The following is a 17731-nucleotide window of genomic DNA, read 5'->3' as shown; positions in this document are numbered from 1 at the left end:
TTCCATGGATTACTCTGCCACGGAAATCTTATCCTCGATTAATTCCCTGTGGGATTCAATTGTTAGGCAGCCCCAAAACGAGCAGTAATTCAGCGCTGCCTCGCTCTTTCTACGGCGGTGACGAATACTTACTCTCGTCGCAAAGGAAAGGCGGTTGAAAATAAAAGTACATGGTTGGTAAAAGTGGTCTGTATATTTAACGCTACATTGTGAGACACAGTAAAAGTTGCGACAAAGCGGCCTGTCGGTCAAGGTCAGTTCCCTTATGGCACTTAGCTCGTTTGCCAACGCAAGCTTACTGCAACAGTCTTGCTTCAGTTACCATATGTACACATTTCGCTACTATTTATGATCTCCTACTCCTGAACGGTAAAGTGGGTATGTGCCTGATCGACTGGTACATCAGTCAGATTGGTCAAATAGTTTACTAACTGTTGTTGTTGTTGTGGTCTTCAGTCCTGAGACTGGTTTGATGCAGCTCTCCATGCTACTCAATCCTGTGCAGGCTTCTTCATCTCCCAGTACCTACTGCAACATACATCCTTCTAAATCTGTTTAGTGTATTCCTCTCTTGGTCTCCCTCTACGATTTTTACCCTCCACGCTGCCTTCCAACACTAAATTGGTGAACCCTTGATGCCTCAAAACATGTCCTACCAACCGATCCCTTCTTCCAGTTAAGTTGTGCCACAAACTTCTCTTCTCCCCAATCCTATTCAGTACCTCCTCATTAGTTATATGATCTACCCATTTAATCTTCAGCATTCTTCTGTAGCACCACATTTCGAAAGCTTCTATTCTCTTCTTGTCCAAACTAGTTATCGTCCATGTTTCACTTCCATACTTGGCTACACTCCAATTAAATACTTTCAGAAACGACTTCCTCACACTTAAATCAATATTCGATGTTAATAAATTTCTCTTCTTCAGAAACGCTTTTCTTGCCATTGCCAGTCTACATTTGATATCCTCTCTACTTCGACCATCATCAGTTATGTTGCTCCTCAAATAGCAAAACACCTTTACTACTTTAAGTGTCTTATTTCCTAATCTAATTCCCTCAGCATCACCCGACTTAATTCGACAACATTCCATTATCATCGTTTTGCTTTTGTTGATGTTCATCTTATACCCTCCTATCATTCCGTTGAACTGCTCCTCCAAGTCCTTTGCTGTCTCTGACAGAATTACAATGTCATCAGCGAACCTCAATGCTTTTATTTCTTCTCCATGGACTTTAATACCTACTCCGAATTTGTCTTTTGTTTTCCTTTACTGCTTGTTCAATATACACCGCAATTTTCAGTCTTCAGAAATCACAAGACGATACACATTAGAGATATTTGTTTGAATAACTTGTATTTACCTTGTCTTATACAATATGGTGATTGTCCACAAGGATTATCTCTCTCTTTCCTTTTTATAGCGTTCATACATTCACATTACATACATCGATTAAGAAACTTTTCTTTCTCTCCCGACCAGTACGAGAACAAAATCCGCCCGGACAAAATGTATTACCTAGAATCAGTTCTCACTTAACAATCATATATACACTTCTGGAAATGGAAAAAAGAACACATTGACACCGGTGTGTCAGACCCACCATACTTGCTCCGGACACTGCGAGAGGGCTGTACAAGCAATGATCACACGCACGGCACAGCGGACACACCAGGACCCGCGGTGTTGGCCGTCGAATGGCGCTAGCTGCGCAGCATTTGTGCACCGCCGCCGTCAGTGTCAGCCAGTTTGCCGTGGCATACGGAGCTCCATCGCAGTCTTTAACACTGGTAGCATGCCGCGACAGCGTGGACGTGAACCGTATGTGCAGTTGACGGACTTTGAGCGAGGGCGTATAGTGGGCATGCGGGAGGCCGGGTGGACGTACCGCCGAATTGCTCAACACGTGGGGCGTGAGGTCTCCACAGTACATCGATGTTGTCGCCAGTGGTCGGCGGAAGGTGCACGTGCCCGTCGACCTGGGACCGGACCGCAGTGACGCACGGATGCACGCCAAGACCGTAGGATCCTACGCAGTGCCGTAGGGGACCGCACCGCCACTTCCCAGCAAATTAGGGACACTGTTGCTCCTGGGGTATCGGCGAGGTCCATTCGCAACCGTCTCCATTTAGCTTGGCTACGGTCCCGCACACCGTTAGGCCGTCTTCCGCTCACGCCCCAACATCGTGCAGCCCGCCTCCAGTGGTGTCGCGACAGGCGTGAATGGAGGGACGAATGGAGACGTGTCGTCTTCAGCGATGAGAGTCGCTTCTGCCTTGGTGCCAATGATGGTCGTATGCGTGTTTGGCGCCGTGCAGGTGAGCGCCACAATCAGGACTGCATACGACCGAGGCACACAGGGCCAACACCCGGCATCATGGTGTGGGGAGCGATCTCCTACACTGGCCTTACACCACTGGTGATCGTCGAGGGGACACTGAATAGTGCACGGTACATCCAAACCGTCATCGAACCCATCGTTCTACCATTCCTAGACCGGCAAGGGAACTTGCTGTTCCAACAGGACAATGCACGTCCGCATGTATCCCGTGCCACCCAACGTGCTCTAGAAGGTGTAAGTCAACTACCCTGGCCAGCAAGGTCTCCGGATCTGTCCCCCATTGAGCATGTTTGGGACTGGATGAAGCGTCGTCTCACGCGGTCTGCACGTCCAGCACGAACGCTGGTCCAACTGAGGCGCCAGGTGGAAATGGCATGGCAAGCCGTTCCACAGGACTACATCCAGCATCTCTACGATCGTCTCCATGGGAGAATAGCAGCCTGCATTGCTGCGAAAGGTGGATATACACTGTACTAGTGCCGACATTGTGCATGCTCTGTTGCCTGTGTCTATGTGCCTGTGGTTCTGTCAGTGTGATCATGTGATGTATCTGACCCCAGGAATGTGTCAATAAAGTTTCCCCTTCCTGGGACAATGAATTCACGGTGTTCTTATTTCAATTTCCAGGAGTGTAGTTTCGTAGTACAAACAATGCTAGTTTATTCCGTGCACTAGAAAGTCCGATTCACTGAGCACAAAAATTAAAATAATACAATTATAATTACCTTTTTAATATTGCCAATTCTTCTTTATACCACTGAAATAAGGTTTGACATCGTCGTAATATTATTTTTCATTGTTGTAGCACTATAACTAGCAGCATCTTCTTTCCAAGTGTTTGTCGTAGCTGATCACACATATAAAAAGGGAGAAAGAGTGAGCCATCTATGCCCTAGTGATTTGAGGAACAGTCCTGCTACCTCAACATATTTAAAATCCATGCTGCACCCGACCAGTAGCCACCTAAATTAAAGGGAAAGTGCGCCAGTACGAGTCACTATGCGGCTGTCCACCAGTGAGCAAACAACAAACGACCAACTATACTGTATTTTAGTGTACTGTCACACTGATAGGTCGTAAACTCTACACAGTGGTGGGTACTCTCGCTGAACGAGAAACTCGTGCATCAGGGGAGTGTTCCGAAAACGGAGGCCTGTTTACATCATTTTATTCTTCCTTTGCGACTGGAACATGTCTGTCGACACCTTATCTCTTGCCACTGAGGCAAGAGCTACTCTACAAGTTTTTCTAACAGGCTTGGTTGTGCCAATTATGTGTGTCTTTCAGACCGACATAGGTTCCAAATGTATTCCTCGGACGAAGTATTGTATACATTTATTAGTATTTTACGTAAACAGCCATGGAAAGACGCATATATAACTCCTCCAGATTTTAGCTACAGCTCTTCCTTGAGGAGAGCAACCTGGATTCTGATACTGATCTGGATTTCGCGGCCCCTCCCGTCGGAGGTTCGAGTCGTCCAGCGGGCATGGGGGAGTGTGTTGTTCTTAGCATAAGGTAGTTTAAGTTAGTTTAAGTAGTGTGTAATTATAGGGACCGATGGCCTCAGCAGTTTGGTCCCTTAGGAATTCACACACATTTGAACATTTAAGTGAGCCAATATCGTTATTTGTAGGAGTGCCGATAGCGAGGACGGTTTGTGCCCTTAACATACGACAAAAGCAATAATAAGGGCTGTAGTTCACAGACGACCCCTCTCTCCCCTAAAATTAGTCTGTGATGCCACAGCGATCCGTGGCGCAACCAGGATTCTTGGGCAGCAAGTCGGCTTATACGTTGTGGTAACAGAATAATTTGCATCACAGCTAAGTAGAGTCAAATTTAATGAAGTTTTCGTTATAATAACTAAAACTTCAAGGTAGATTCATAAAACTAAGGTAATGGACGAGTCTCTGAAGACTATTTGAATACAAATTACCTGGACGTATTATGCAGGGTGTTCACAATTTTTAATGCAGGCGACTATGGGCTGTTGGGGGGACTTAAAAGATAAAAGTCTGATCAAAAACCCATGTGCTGAAATGCACCGTATGGATGTAAATAAAGTTTACAGAACTGATCAGTTTTAAATGTCACAGTTCATGGCACGCACACAGGGAGACAACGAACTTTGGCTTCAGAGCTCTGCAGTAGTCCATCGCATGGACAGCGTGAAGGTAGTCTTCTGCAAAGGCGAGAGAGTGATGTGAACGTGGGGTACCATAGTCAGCCTTCCTGGTTTGGAATGTACCAACTTCTCGCAGCCGTGGTTGTAGTCGGGAGATAACTGTTCGTGGTTTCATAATTACAACAGAGATAGAGAGACACTTTAAAATAGAAACAGACGACGTTGATCTCCTCTGTTTGTGTATACTATGAAGTGGGCGATTGTAAAGTGTAACAATGTTTAAACGCTACGTCCAGGACACACGTTCCTTATCATAACTTTATCCCACAAAGTCTCTCCTGCAACTAATAGAAGCAAGTTTATCACAAACTACGAAAATGTGCAAGGGCGGACCAATAACTTTTATCGTAGTATGATAGCCTTATTTATAGATCCCATTTAGATTCAAACGTTGATGTATGTGTTGGAAATCGACCTGGCAGTTATTAGGAGCATGGTCGCTTGCCGGCCGAGGTGGTCGAGCGGTTCTAGGCGCTACAGTCTGGAACCGCGTGACCGCTACGGTCGCAAGTTCGTATTATGCCTCGGGCATGGGTGTGTGTGATGTCCTTAGGTTGGTTAGGTTAAAGTAGTTCTAAGTTCCAGGGGGCTGATGACCTCAGATGTTAAGTCCCTCAGTGCTCCGAGTCTTTTTTTTTTTTTTTTTTTTTTTTTTTTTTTTTTGACACGTACTGACATTCGCTGTTCCTTCAACTGCCTCGTGTTCCGGAACGAGTTCTGTTTGTAGCTTTAGTCACTCTGATTTTATGCACCTTGACATCCAAAATTCTGCGTCCGATTGGGAGACTTATATTTTCATTCATTTCCACCGAGTAGTTCACAAATTAAATTATTTTACCTAGCTCGTCCTTAAGTTCTGCAGAGCAGTTTATGATCGTCTGAAGTGCCCTTATAGTTTTGCAAGGCAGTTTATGAACGTACAAACTGCCCCTACATAAATTTCTCTTTGACTATAGATACGTTTGTAACTCTGCTCATCATAGCTGTAGCATGAAACAAATAGCGCTGGCTCGCTTTTTCTTCGGTGCAGACGAATGCACACTTTCGTCGCAAAGGAAAGGCGGTTGAAAATAAAAGTACATGGTTGATAAAAGTGGTCTGTAGATTTAAGACTACATTGTGAGACAGAGTAAAAGGTGCGACCAAGCAGCTGTGGCCAAGCGGTTCTAAGCGCTTCAGTCCGGAAACACGCTGCTGCTACGGTCGCAGGTTCGAATCCTGCCTCGGGCGTGGATGTTTGTGATGTCCTTAGGTTAGTTAGCTTTAAATAGTTCTAAGTTCTAGGGGACTGATGGCCTCAGATGTCAAGTCCCATAGTGCTCAAAGCCCTTTGAATCAGGGTCGCTTACGTACTAGTGTAAACCCTCTTGTTATTGTCAGTTTACGGTAAGTACGTATTCCAGTGGGCTTTCAAATAAGACGTCCTGCTTGCCTTGTAACTACAGTAAATAGTATTTTCCGTTAAAAATTAAATTATGACTTGGATTATCCATGTTTTACGGTTATCCGGATAGTGTCTGGTACTTGCTAAGAACCCTGATTTTGGGTCACAATTTTATTCAGTTGTCTGAAATTCATTCAGCATCAACTCACCCCTACATTTTGTTATGACATACTCTGGATGACATAAAACTTCGTATAATATAGCAACAGCTCAGCACGTTCTCTAGTTTTAACAGAAAATATGTAATGTAACAACTCCACATATTCTGGGTATAAATAAAAAGTTTATTTAATGCACAACTAATACAACATAATCTTGGTATAACACAAAACTGCACGTGATGTAGCGACTATTACAACATAGTCTTAGTATAACACGAAACAGCGTGTGTTGTAGCAACGACACACTCCACATCTTCAACGAAGCCATATCCTTCACAGCAGACACATGAGAGAATGAGCACGTGTTTATAGCAGGCCTCTCAGAATTCTACGCGGCGTACCTCCATTTCTTTCGCAAACTGCTTCATTATCAGTCAGCTTTTCTGCTTCCCGTGAAGGCACTGAAAGCGAGAAATTAAGTGAGCACGAGCTTATACTGAAGCCCTGAGAGCTCCTGGTATACGGTCAGATATTAGAACGTACCTCAGCGTCATTCCTCCAACTGCTTAGACAACGCCATCTCCATATTCTCGAGACAGCCGTGGAATCGTCGAAAACTTCAGTCCTTACTGTCTCAACTTCGACGCCGACTCCGCTAGAGCTTTTCCTGTTCCCGAGGCTTGTATGCGGCAGCGGCCTCATCGAAAACTCCAGTCTTCACAGTCTCAGCTAGCAGGCCGCCACATTCGCAGCCTTTACCTGTCGCAGCTTGACGTCATCGAAAACTCCAGTCTTCACAGTATCAACGACTACGCCGCCAACTCACAGGTTTTACACTTCCTGAGACTTGTATGGAGCGGCAGCGCCATCGAAAACTCCAGTCTTCACAATATCAACTTCGACGCCGCACACTTCAAGGCTTTTACAGTTCCGTAGACATGTACGCAGCGGCGGCGTTATCGGAAACTCCGGTCTTATTATTCTATCACAGTCTGTTGCTAAAAGTTGTACGACTTTCAAAGTGTGGCACACATTACTACCGCTTCTTCTTTTATATCTTTTCGACAAAGCTAACCTTAGTTTCCGTAGAAATGACTCGTGACGTCTTAGCTTCACCCATTGTTTTCAGTAACTACGTCGTAATAGACCCATTTTGTATGTTTAATCTAGGACGACCGATGGAGAAAACATGCAGTGGGTTATCTACTGTCTTTAAGCTGTCCACTTATGTCGAAAACTGAGATAACCTATGTGAAGACTATAATGCTAGTCAGATTTGGCAGGAGGCTCCTTTCAGGTTGCTTCAACAATAGTATCACCGTGTGCTTGACATTTAACACTCTGAGCAGACGTCAAATCCTTCTTAAGGTTACAGAAAGTGTTCGAATATCAGTTAATGCACTACCAGCACATCAAAATGGAGCAAGGTTCGAACAGTCGGGTAGATAGCCGTAATCTGTTACGAAAAAGTCTTCCGTTAACTCTGACGACATTGAACCAAACTCTTTCGGCAAGCCTTTGTGATCAAATTAATGGAAAACATACATTAAAACCTAAACTTAACATTTCGTATTTTTGCTGTATGTTGTGAAGCTAATCCACATAGATGACGAGCGCCAGTGCCCTCCGCACAGGCCATTCAGCTGGCCCTGGTTCGGTCTCCATTCTTTCTCCAGTAATTTCCGTTATCGGAGGATAGACGAGGAGCTCCGTGTAGGTGAGAACTGGCCAGATTGCCCACTTCGCCACCTCAGATTTAAGAATTCTTAGAAGATAAAGCTTCAGTATGAGGCGCCCTCCCATGGTTCGCACGGATCGCCCCGTCGAAGGTTCGAGTCCTCCCACGGACATGGGTGTGTTTGTGTTGTCTTTATCGTAGTTTAAGTTTGATTAAGGAGTCTGTAAGCCTAGGGACCGATAACCTCAGCAGTTTACTCCCATACGAACTTACTACAAATTTCCTACCACCATCATTTGGTTAGGTGTACTTCTAGTTATAGCTGAAACATGTTAATTCGAAGATAAAAATAGACGTAAAAAGTGGAATCCATTTTCCAACGGTACGAGTCCGTTTGTCAAAGGTAAAAATATTGGCAACCTACGGCTATTTGTCAGCTTTACTTAAATATCCTTCTTCTCTTCCGGTATAACATCAAACGTAACTTTCCATTAGGTTGTTGTCTCCCGTTTTGCATCACATGAGTCCACAGAGATAGCTCAATAATGAATAACATTTAACATTACCCTACTCAACGAGTTTGTAGATCGACTTGCCGACGATGTCTTGAGATGAGACAAGCGGCTTTACAGCAAAATATCACGCAGCGTAGTGTCGAATAAGCTTGCGTCAGTTTCGCTAAGTGATGCTACCTGCGGTAGCAGCCAAACAGACCGAGGCTTAGTCACTATTTTTACCGATTATTCAGCCACCAATCACTTTCGACCGGGCAGTCCAAATCAGACGGCCGCCATATAGGTGAAGCCTCTAGCACACGCCGAACAGCCGTCTTTCAAATGTCGCTGCTCGGACGTCGAGGTCACGAGTTCGTGGCAGCCTCTGCCACGCCGACACCACGCAACTGCCCTGTGGTGCGACGTACTTCCGCAAGCGCCAACCGAGCAGTGGCGGTGAACCGACTCAGCATGCTGATGTTTCAGCTTTTCCTGCTACCGCCAAGACACCAAACTGTTTCCCAGATCATATCTACGGGACGTGGGTGCATTCGACCCTGTTCTGTAATGTGTTTTCGAATTCGTTGAAAATGAGGGGCATTACTCAGTTGCTGGAGTTTTGCTGGTTGGTTCCCAGGGAGCACGTCGGCCACCAAACCCACACCACCTGGGTGGTAGAGCAGCCCACCCGTTCCCGGTAGCGGTCGTATCACGACACAACCGTTACACTGTGATATACACCGATGTACTGAAACGTTATGACCATGTCGTTAATAGTATATTGGTCCAGCTTTGGAATGTAATGAAACAGCGATTATGCGTCACACAGTTCCCCAAATTTTGGTCCAGTAATTTGTGAGCACGGAACTGGCGCACTATAGAGTCCTGGATGAATTCCATAGGGATCGTATCAGATGTGGTTTCTTTTCAAACCACTGCAGCAAGACTCTTACACAGACAGTTATCCTACTGGAATATGTCATCACCAGGAAATGAGACTGGATGCAGGTTGCCTGCCATTACGTTCGAGTAGTTCGCAGCTGCCATACTGCCTCTGGTTTCTACCACACGTTGCCTGGGAGAAGCCAAGGTTAACGTCCTTCATAGAATAAAACTGCCTGTAGCGGCCTGTGTCCGTGACGTAGTTCATATTGCGTGCAGTTTTATGCCTGGATGACACCACATATGTAAATCCTTATCATACTTGTGTAATTAAATTTTCCCTGGGACATATGGGTCTCAACTGTATCTACAATAATGATAGGAGCCGATGAAATTAATTAAAATTTGTGCTCCAGTCAGGACTTGAACCATGGTCTCCTGCTTACGAGGCAGATGTGTCAGCTGTAACAATAGCGTAACTGCGCTGATTACCGTAGTCCAATGCCCTTCCTAACACAAAATTCATTTGACACCCTCAGTCTATTTTCCCCGTCTTAAATCGTCAGTACTGCTGAGGCTCTCGAGACTGGAATAGGGCCCCACTACTTAAAAAGTGGAAAATAGGCTGAAGGCGTGAATTGAAGTTTGTGGTAGGGAGGGTATTGGCCTAGTGTAGTGCGTGCATGTGTTTACCTGTACTGCTATGGAGGTGTAATGATTAATACATCTGGCTAGTGTACAGAAGAAAATAGTTCAAGTCCCAGCGCAAATTTTGATTCGTTTCTTCAGCGTCTATCATTATCGTGAGTTGTTACACTATTGTAACAAGAATGTGATCATCCAGTCGGACGACACATCCTTTTAACTCACTAGCATATCTCCATAATATCAAATCCGCTCCGTCGTATTTGCCAAGGTCGTTGGGTCAACGTGGGAACACTCTGTGGAGCCCCATATTCGACAATATGTATTGAACTCGATGTTCCGAAATACTTGTGCCTGGCCGCGCGGAGTAGCCGAGCGGTCCGAGGTGCCTTGCCACTGTTAGCGCGGCTCTCGCCGTAGGAGTTTCGAGTCCTCCCTTGAGCATAGGTGTGTGTGTGCGTGTGTGTGTTGTCCCTCGCGTAGGTTGGTTTAAGTTAGATTAAGTAGTGTGTTAGCCTAGGGACAGATAACCTTAGCAGTTTGGTCCCTTAGAACTTACCACCAATTTCCAATTTCCTACTTGTGCCCGCACCAGCATTGTACTCTGGCGTCAGATCCACCAAAGGCCGTCGTGTATCCTGCTTTGCAGAATGGGCAAGACTCCGACCTCCACATTCTGCGATCAATCATGTACGTACAGCACCTTGTCACACGCTCGGGGTCTTGCCTTCCCTTATTCACATTCCACAGATGCTCATGACCACAGCACGCGGACAGCTGACCAGGCTTGTCCTTTCTGAGCTACTTCTTCCTGGGCTCCACCAACTACATTTCGTCGTTTGTATCAGTTGATTACTCCATTTTACTTCATTAGATTGATTTCCCCATTCGTCTCTCTTGTGCGTATACACTTTCCTTACCAAGTCACTTGCCCACAACCCCAACAACTGACTTCAAATCTCTCGCTGATCAATGGCCATGCTGGTTTTCTCTATGAGTGTAGTTCTCACGAATTTGCCGCTATCAACATACAAAGATCGAAAAAAGGTGCCTGATTTTTGATTAATTGTTTGAGTATTCTTTGAAGTCCTGGACCAATTAATTCTCTTCTTGAAGTTGGTTTTGATTTAGTATTATATATATTTTCAACTACATCGTAAACTTACTAGCGGAATCCTCTTTTCCCGCTATAAAATCTTTGCACACGTGTATGTTTATTTAATCAGTTGTCTCATTTGATTCGTTATTTCGGTTACGACTTTAGAAACTTTGTTTAACGTTACAATCATTTAGCGATTTATTGGTAAGTCAGAAAATACCTTTACTTTCTGTAAGGTAATACATTTTATGGGGCTATGGCTGAGTTCTCTAACACACTCAACCCTGATAAAACTGCTTCAGTTAGGGTTTAGCCACTTTCTATAAACAACCTATGGTAGTGCCTGAATTATCCAGTTGGAACAAAATGTTGAGATTACCTTTATAGATGCAACTAGTTTCTCACACAAGAAGATACTTTACTTCATATGAATCGATTAAATTAACAATAAGTAAAATGTCAGTGGCTTTTCACACCATTAAAATTCCATTGAAATCTGGGTCCAAGATAGCCTAATTAATGAAGATAACGACCTAGAACTGAAACAGGCGTGAAACCATGCACTGCACCCCAACAACGATAGAGTGGGCACTGGTGACAGTTGGCAGCCGGGTACAGCCACCCCCACGCCACCATCAGCCACCGCAGTGTGAAAGGACTGGTAATGACCAATGTGTATCGTTAGCCGACAAGTCCGGAGCATCAGTCACCAGCAGCCAACTGAGGATGGAAATGAGTCTGTTTCCCCAAACCCTTATAACGTGAGTAGCCTGGATACCTTAGAATTCTAAAAATTCTCCTTTACTCCTTCTTTTTTACTATATTACAATGGTACATCACATCTTTTCTGTAGGTCTGAAGGTGGTCGTTACTGACGTAAATTAATATCCGGTTTCAAAGCTGTATGATCCACAAAAGGAATATATGATTATGTAACTGTCAGAAGCTTGTTGTCTAGTCTGCCAACAAAAAATGAGTCACGCAACAAGCAAGACATTTCTTTCGCTCTTCGAAAACTTCTGCATCAGATATGAATCAACTCAGCCGCCTTTACTAGCCAAGTGCAAACCTAAATTGCATTTTATCAATATCCTGAATAGTTTTGTACATAAAATGGAATATTTGTCATTTGGGACGTGACTTTCATCACTGATATCCCGCACGTATCAATGCTCTCTGACAGATTAACTGATCGGTGATGATTGATTATTACGCACGGTGTGATTTTGTTATTGTTATTTATCAGGTAAGCTTGATTAAACTGATTTACCTATTTGCGATGTTACAGATCAGTCTCCTATAATTGATTGCATTTATTGTTTTTATTTTTGTATATTCGGTAGAGGGAATGTGGCTGTGGTATTCTAACTTATGGAAACTATTCGAAAACCAATACTGAGATGGCCTGTTTGCTAATTCCTGAAAAGATGTCGCTAACAAAGGCCTCACAAAATTTTAAAATACTATATGGGGCTCCGACTACGGAAATGAAAAGTAAACACAAAAAATCCGAGAGAATAGCAGCTTTTACTGCTGATTACGCGATTCAAGTAGGTGTCTGCGATTTGCCACTAGATTTCTTTCACTTAAGTTCAATAACTAAAATGACGTTGGGCATGATGCGACACAACAGTTTGTCTTTGAATAACAATGCTTAGGATTTCCAGAGAACAGGAAAAGAATTACATCTTCATAGTGATTCAAGCCAGTGTGTGACTTTAAATACTGAAAAATAAACAGAAGAAAAAGAACGGGACACATAAAAAATATTTCATATCCTTTGTGTAATCTGTGATACCTCCGTTAACTTACGAAGAACGTTTAGCATCAAATACTTCCGGAATTTTGGTGCAATTTCTAAGACTAATTTTAAAACAGCCCGGCACCTCACTATGCAGCAAAGTTACCAGTCTAGGCTGTTTACGCAGTGTCGTATAAAAACCGCAGCAGAACGCAGCAGCAACTTTCATTGGCAGCAACTTCTTGACTTTCGAAAGAAACGAAATACTGCTTCATACATCCATTATGAGACACACCACTAACCATTGCTCATTAAAAACTTTGACTATTTTGTGTAGGGGTGGAATAACGTAAGATTTATAATTAGGTACTAACAAGCCAGCTTGAAAAGTTTTCTCTTTCCTTCCATTTTCTCGAGTATCTTCATTAGCACCAAAAATTGTCTCTCCTTTTGTCTGCAGGTTGTAAGCCACTGTTTATTAAAATTACTGTTAATGCGTTCTGAGTAATGTGGAATGCTCAGGACCGCACAAAACATCACGGAGGTGTAACTCAGGACTTTTCACATATTGAGAGAGGTTTCGTATTGGATTGGCGGTCGAGAGTAGCCGTGCTCGAAGTGATTTAAGTTTTCTGTAATTTCTCTAAATTACTTGATTCTAATATAGGTGTGGCTCACCATCAAAACGACAATCAAAATACTCAGTCGTTACAGCTCATTTTCCTATGAAAGACTACATACTCACCTACCTCTAGCGGTAGAAGTTGCGAGACAAGCTTTGTGCATAACGGTGTGATTTACTCTTAAGATTCCAAGAGTATTAGTTCCTAGAAGAATCAGTCAGTACACTGTATCCTGGTACACACATCGCGTGGAAGGACCACAAAGGTAAAATCAAAGAGCTACAAGCTACCTCTGAGGCTTACTAACATTCATTTTTTCCTCACACCATTCTCAACTGGACCAACAAGAGAGAGAAACGTCAGTGGCTCACAAAGCACACTCAGTCACAAACCATAAGGTACGTTCCAGAGTACAGGTGTATAAAAGCCAAACGACGTACAGGAATACATACTTACTGGTTCAGAGAACCCTGTCGACATGGCGTAAAATCCTGGACTTGCGCGTTCCCGTCACATACCTCTCTCTCGCTCTCTCTCTCTCTCTCTCTCTCCCACTCTACACAAAATAGATATCAGTCTCTGACGGAGTATATATTTCTTGATGAAGTAAGGGAACCTGAAGTGTTGGGAAGAAAATGGTGCAACATTCAGTACGATACGTCCATGTTATACTTACAACTGAAGTACTATAGGTGGGCTATATGTATAGAGCTTGCAGATCACTCAATTTTGAAACGATCTTCAACACAGTGCTCATTCATCGCATAATTATTTTCTTTTACCGTTAGATGACAGCCTCACAGAAGCCCCATCAATATACGAGGGGCGTTAAGTAGGTAATGCAACATATTGTTTTTCTTGGCCATTTCAGATTGAAAAAATGCGGAATTTCTTGTGGGGGCATTTTCGAGTATTCCTGCTTCAGCTCCTATAGTTTCATGAAGTTCCTATTGGTGGCGGCACAGACTCCAAAATGGCGTCTATAGTGGACGTGCTTTCAAAACAGAGAGCTCTCATTGAGATTCTTTTGGCGGAAAGCCAGAGCGTCCCACATATTCATAGGTGCTTGCAGAATGTCTACGGAACGCTGGCAGAGAATAAAGGCAAGCGAGTCTTTGGGCGAGGCGTCTGTCAACATAGCAAACAACGTGGCGAAAACCTGTCCGATTTCCAGCTGTGACTGCTGGAATATTGGAATATACGGACACTCTCATTCGAGATGATCGAAGGTTCTGAGTCACATACCCCGCCGCTCAACTCATCTCTGTCGGTAGTGCTAACACACTCGTTCACCAGCTGAGGTACTCAAAGGTGCTTATCAACTGGGTCCCTCGTCGCTTAATAGAATATCATAAAGACCAACGAAGGACTATCTGTGGAGAGTTGCTTGTGCATTAGGAGGTTGATTCTCACAACTTTTGTCGAGCATCATCATAGGCGATCGAAACAAAGCGGCGACATGAAGTGTAGCCACACCCCCTCTCATACTAAAAAATAGTTCAAAGCCGCAACCTCAGCGAGTAAAGTTATAGAGACGGTCTTCTGGGACTCTGAAGGGGTCATTCTGTACGATGTTCTCAGTCATGGTGTGACACACCGGTGTCAATGTGTTCTTTTTTCCATTTCCAGGAGTGTATACGGTAAAGTGGACGCCCTCCGTGACACGGTCTCTGGACTACAAACCATCGGCACCCAGTTCCGCTCACCATCCTGGAGGACTCGGATTCGGGCTATGACTGACGATAGGCCCAATACGACCATGTTTTTCTGTCCGTTTCCGTACAGTCACTAGCTGTGGCCTGTTCTCATCCCGCCACTTCTTTTTAGAGTTGGCACATTACTGCACCCCTCCTCTGTACTTACACCGTCGGGGGGTGGCACGGAACTTAAAGTTCCACCGCCACACCTTCAACGTGCTATGCTCGGCTGTTATTCAGCTGTTGCTTTGAGTCCTCTCTCACTTGTCCACCGAGACAGTTGGACCGGATGTGAACCGGTGACGCTGTGTATTAGTAAACTTCCACACACACACACACACACACACACAAAAAGACCAGTCAGTTGGAGCGTGCCAGCAGTTAGGTCGGACCTGGCAGTGTTTGTCTTAGGACGCGGCAGAAGTTCAGTCGGGGCGTGGCTGCAGTGAGATCCGGACAGCCATGATTCGCTCGACGGTTGCCGATACATATCACATGAGTGCGGACCACTTTGGTTGGTCGTCAGTCGGTCGTCTTGTCGGACAGCGTGTGTGTTGGCCGGACTGTGTGTGACGACTCGTGATTCGCCCTTGTTGTTGGACATTCGCTGTGACGTTAGCGTTGCCTATCCTTCGTCCAAGTGTCCGTGAAACTGTGTGTAGCTTGTGATGTCGGCGGAGTACATCGAGAAAGTTCAACGAACAACACTATTTTTTGTATTATCGGGAAATAGGGAAGACAGTGTCACGGACGTGATACAGGATTTGGGATGGACACTATTAAAACAAAGGCGTTTTTAGTTGCGGCGTTATCTTCCAAAGAAATTTTGGTCACCAACTTTCTCCTGCGAATGCGAAAATATTTTGTTGACGCCGACCTACATGGGGAGAAACAGTCATTTTAATATAGTAGGTTTAGTGAGAGCTCGCCCTGAAAGATATGTGTTCGTTTTTTCCGCGCGCTTTTAGAGAGTGAAGTAATAGAGAATTATAGTGAAGGTGGTTCGATGAACCCTCTGTGAAGGTGCTTCGATGAAACCTCTGCCTGGCACTTAACTGTGATTTGCAGAGTATCCATGTAGATGTTGATGTGGATGTAGATGAAACTGACATGTATCTCATCGACAATCGCCAGTTGATTTTTTTTTACGGTACGATTCCTTTTGCTTGCAGTCGCCCAAAGAACATATACAGAGCACTCCGCTGTTGCCCTCTGGATATCTTTCCTGATACAGACATTGTGCCGGTTGCAAAAAGGAATCGGTAGGGGCAGCTGTATCACCCTGCGGACACTTTGTGGTCTCTTTGAAGCGCTGTAGGTGGTACAGAACTACATCCAAACAGCCATATACGACTCTCCACCGCTGACGAAAAAGGTGGTGGTGAAATGACCGCACTGCGCCAGTCGATCATATGGAATCAGGGGATTGACATATGTCGACATGAGGACTAACACAATGGAGAAAGAAGCTATCGTGTTTGGACGTGACAATGCCCATAGCATGAATGAAGCGGTCCAGTCTGTGTGCACTTAAACCAAAAGTGTCTACAAAGGATCATGTACCATTCGCCATCATAAAGGGTCTAACTCATCTCCCTTTACATACTTTTAGGTTCCTTACGTCAAAATCGGAAAAATATCTAGCAGTAAAGCCGGTGTGTCTCCAAATTTCTGTCGGTACCTTCCAGAACTTAATTGACTCTCTTCCTGCACGTATCACTGCGATGTGCGCTGCAAAACGTCGTAATTCACTCTATTGATACCAAAAAAGAAACAAATGTTTGGAAAACATTGCCTCTAAACAGCACACCTTAAGAACTACACGCACTTCTTCAATACAAGAGAAGAGTTTCACAGCTGTGAAGGTGACCAAGTGCTCGTAACTAAAGTATGCGTTTTAGAGCCCACTTTACTAGACAGTCTATTCCTTGTTTTGGTACTCCTTTATTAGGAGTAGTATAGTTTTAGGTTGCTTAGTACCTCCAAGCACATGCGGCAAGAGCAAGCCATTAATGGTTATATTCTCACGGGCATCACGTATCACGTTACGCCGAGTGGCCGCAAAATGGGTAGTCTATACTGACAGATGTAGCCTACTTAGTGATGTACTAACGAACGTGGAGAAAACGTCAAGCAGTAAAATATGTGACGCGTTTTTTTGCGGAAAGACTGCTACATGCAGAGAGAAAACGACTACCACTCTAAAATGGCCATGTGTTAAGGTACCAACTATCACAGTATCTGCACTTATACCCCTAACACGCTGTATGGAAAGCAATGAGCTTGCAGTAAAAGAGACGTGTTTCACAGTATCGATGATGAACAAGTGTTCGTAGCTCTTAAAGCACGCATTTTAGAGCCCAATTTTGCTAGACATTTTTTTGCTATTTTGGTTTCAATAGCCTGAATAAAAACTTTTGCAGCGTGGATCCTTGTTTAGGTGTAACAAGCCTGTCCTCGAAGTCTGTAAAGGTTATTTTCCTATACTCTGAATAACACTGCGTTTTGATTGCGGTCATAAAAACGGTGTAAAACTAACTGGAGGCGAGTGTCGTGACATATTAGTGATAGCTCGAATCAAATCCGACAGGAACTGATACTTTCGGTGAATTCAGGTACATTTCAACCAGTTTCCGAGCGAACTTTGAGAAAGGATCTGCATGCAGTGAGTGTTTGGAGAGAGGCTGCACACGGCCGAACGTAAAGTCGATCAACCTCACAATTTCCGTGCTCTCTTGTTATTGACAGGAAACTCGGTTTCACAATAGAGTGTAGAAATTAGCCATGTATGTTGTG

The sequence above is a fragment of the Schistocerca nitens genome, chromosome 8 (genome assembly GCF_023898315.1).
Source record: "Schistocerca nitens isolate TAMUIC-IGC-003100 chromosome 8, iqSchNite1.1, whole genome shotgun sequence".
Classification (NCBI taxonomy): domain Eukaryota; kingdom Metazoa; phylum Arthropoda; class Insecta; order Orthoptera; family Acrididae; genus Schistocerca; species Schistocerca nitens.
This window is presented reverse-complemented; position numbering follows the sequence as displayed.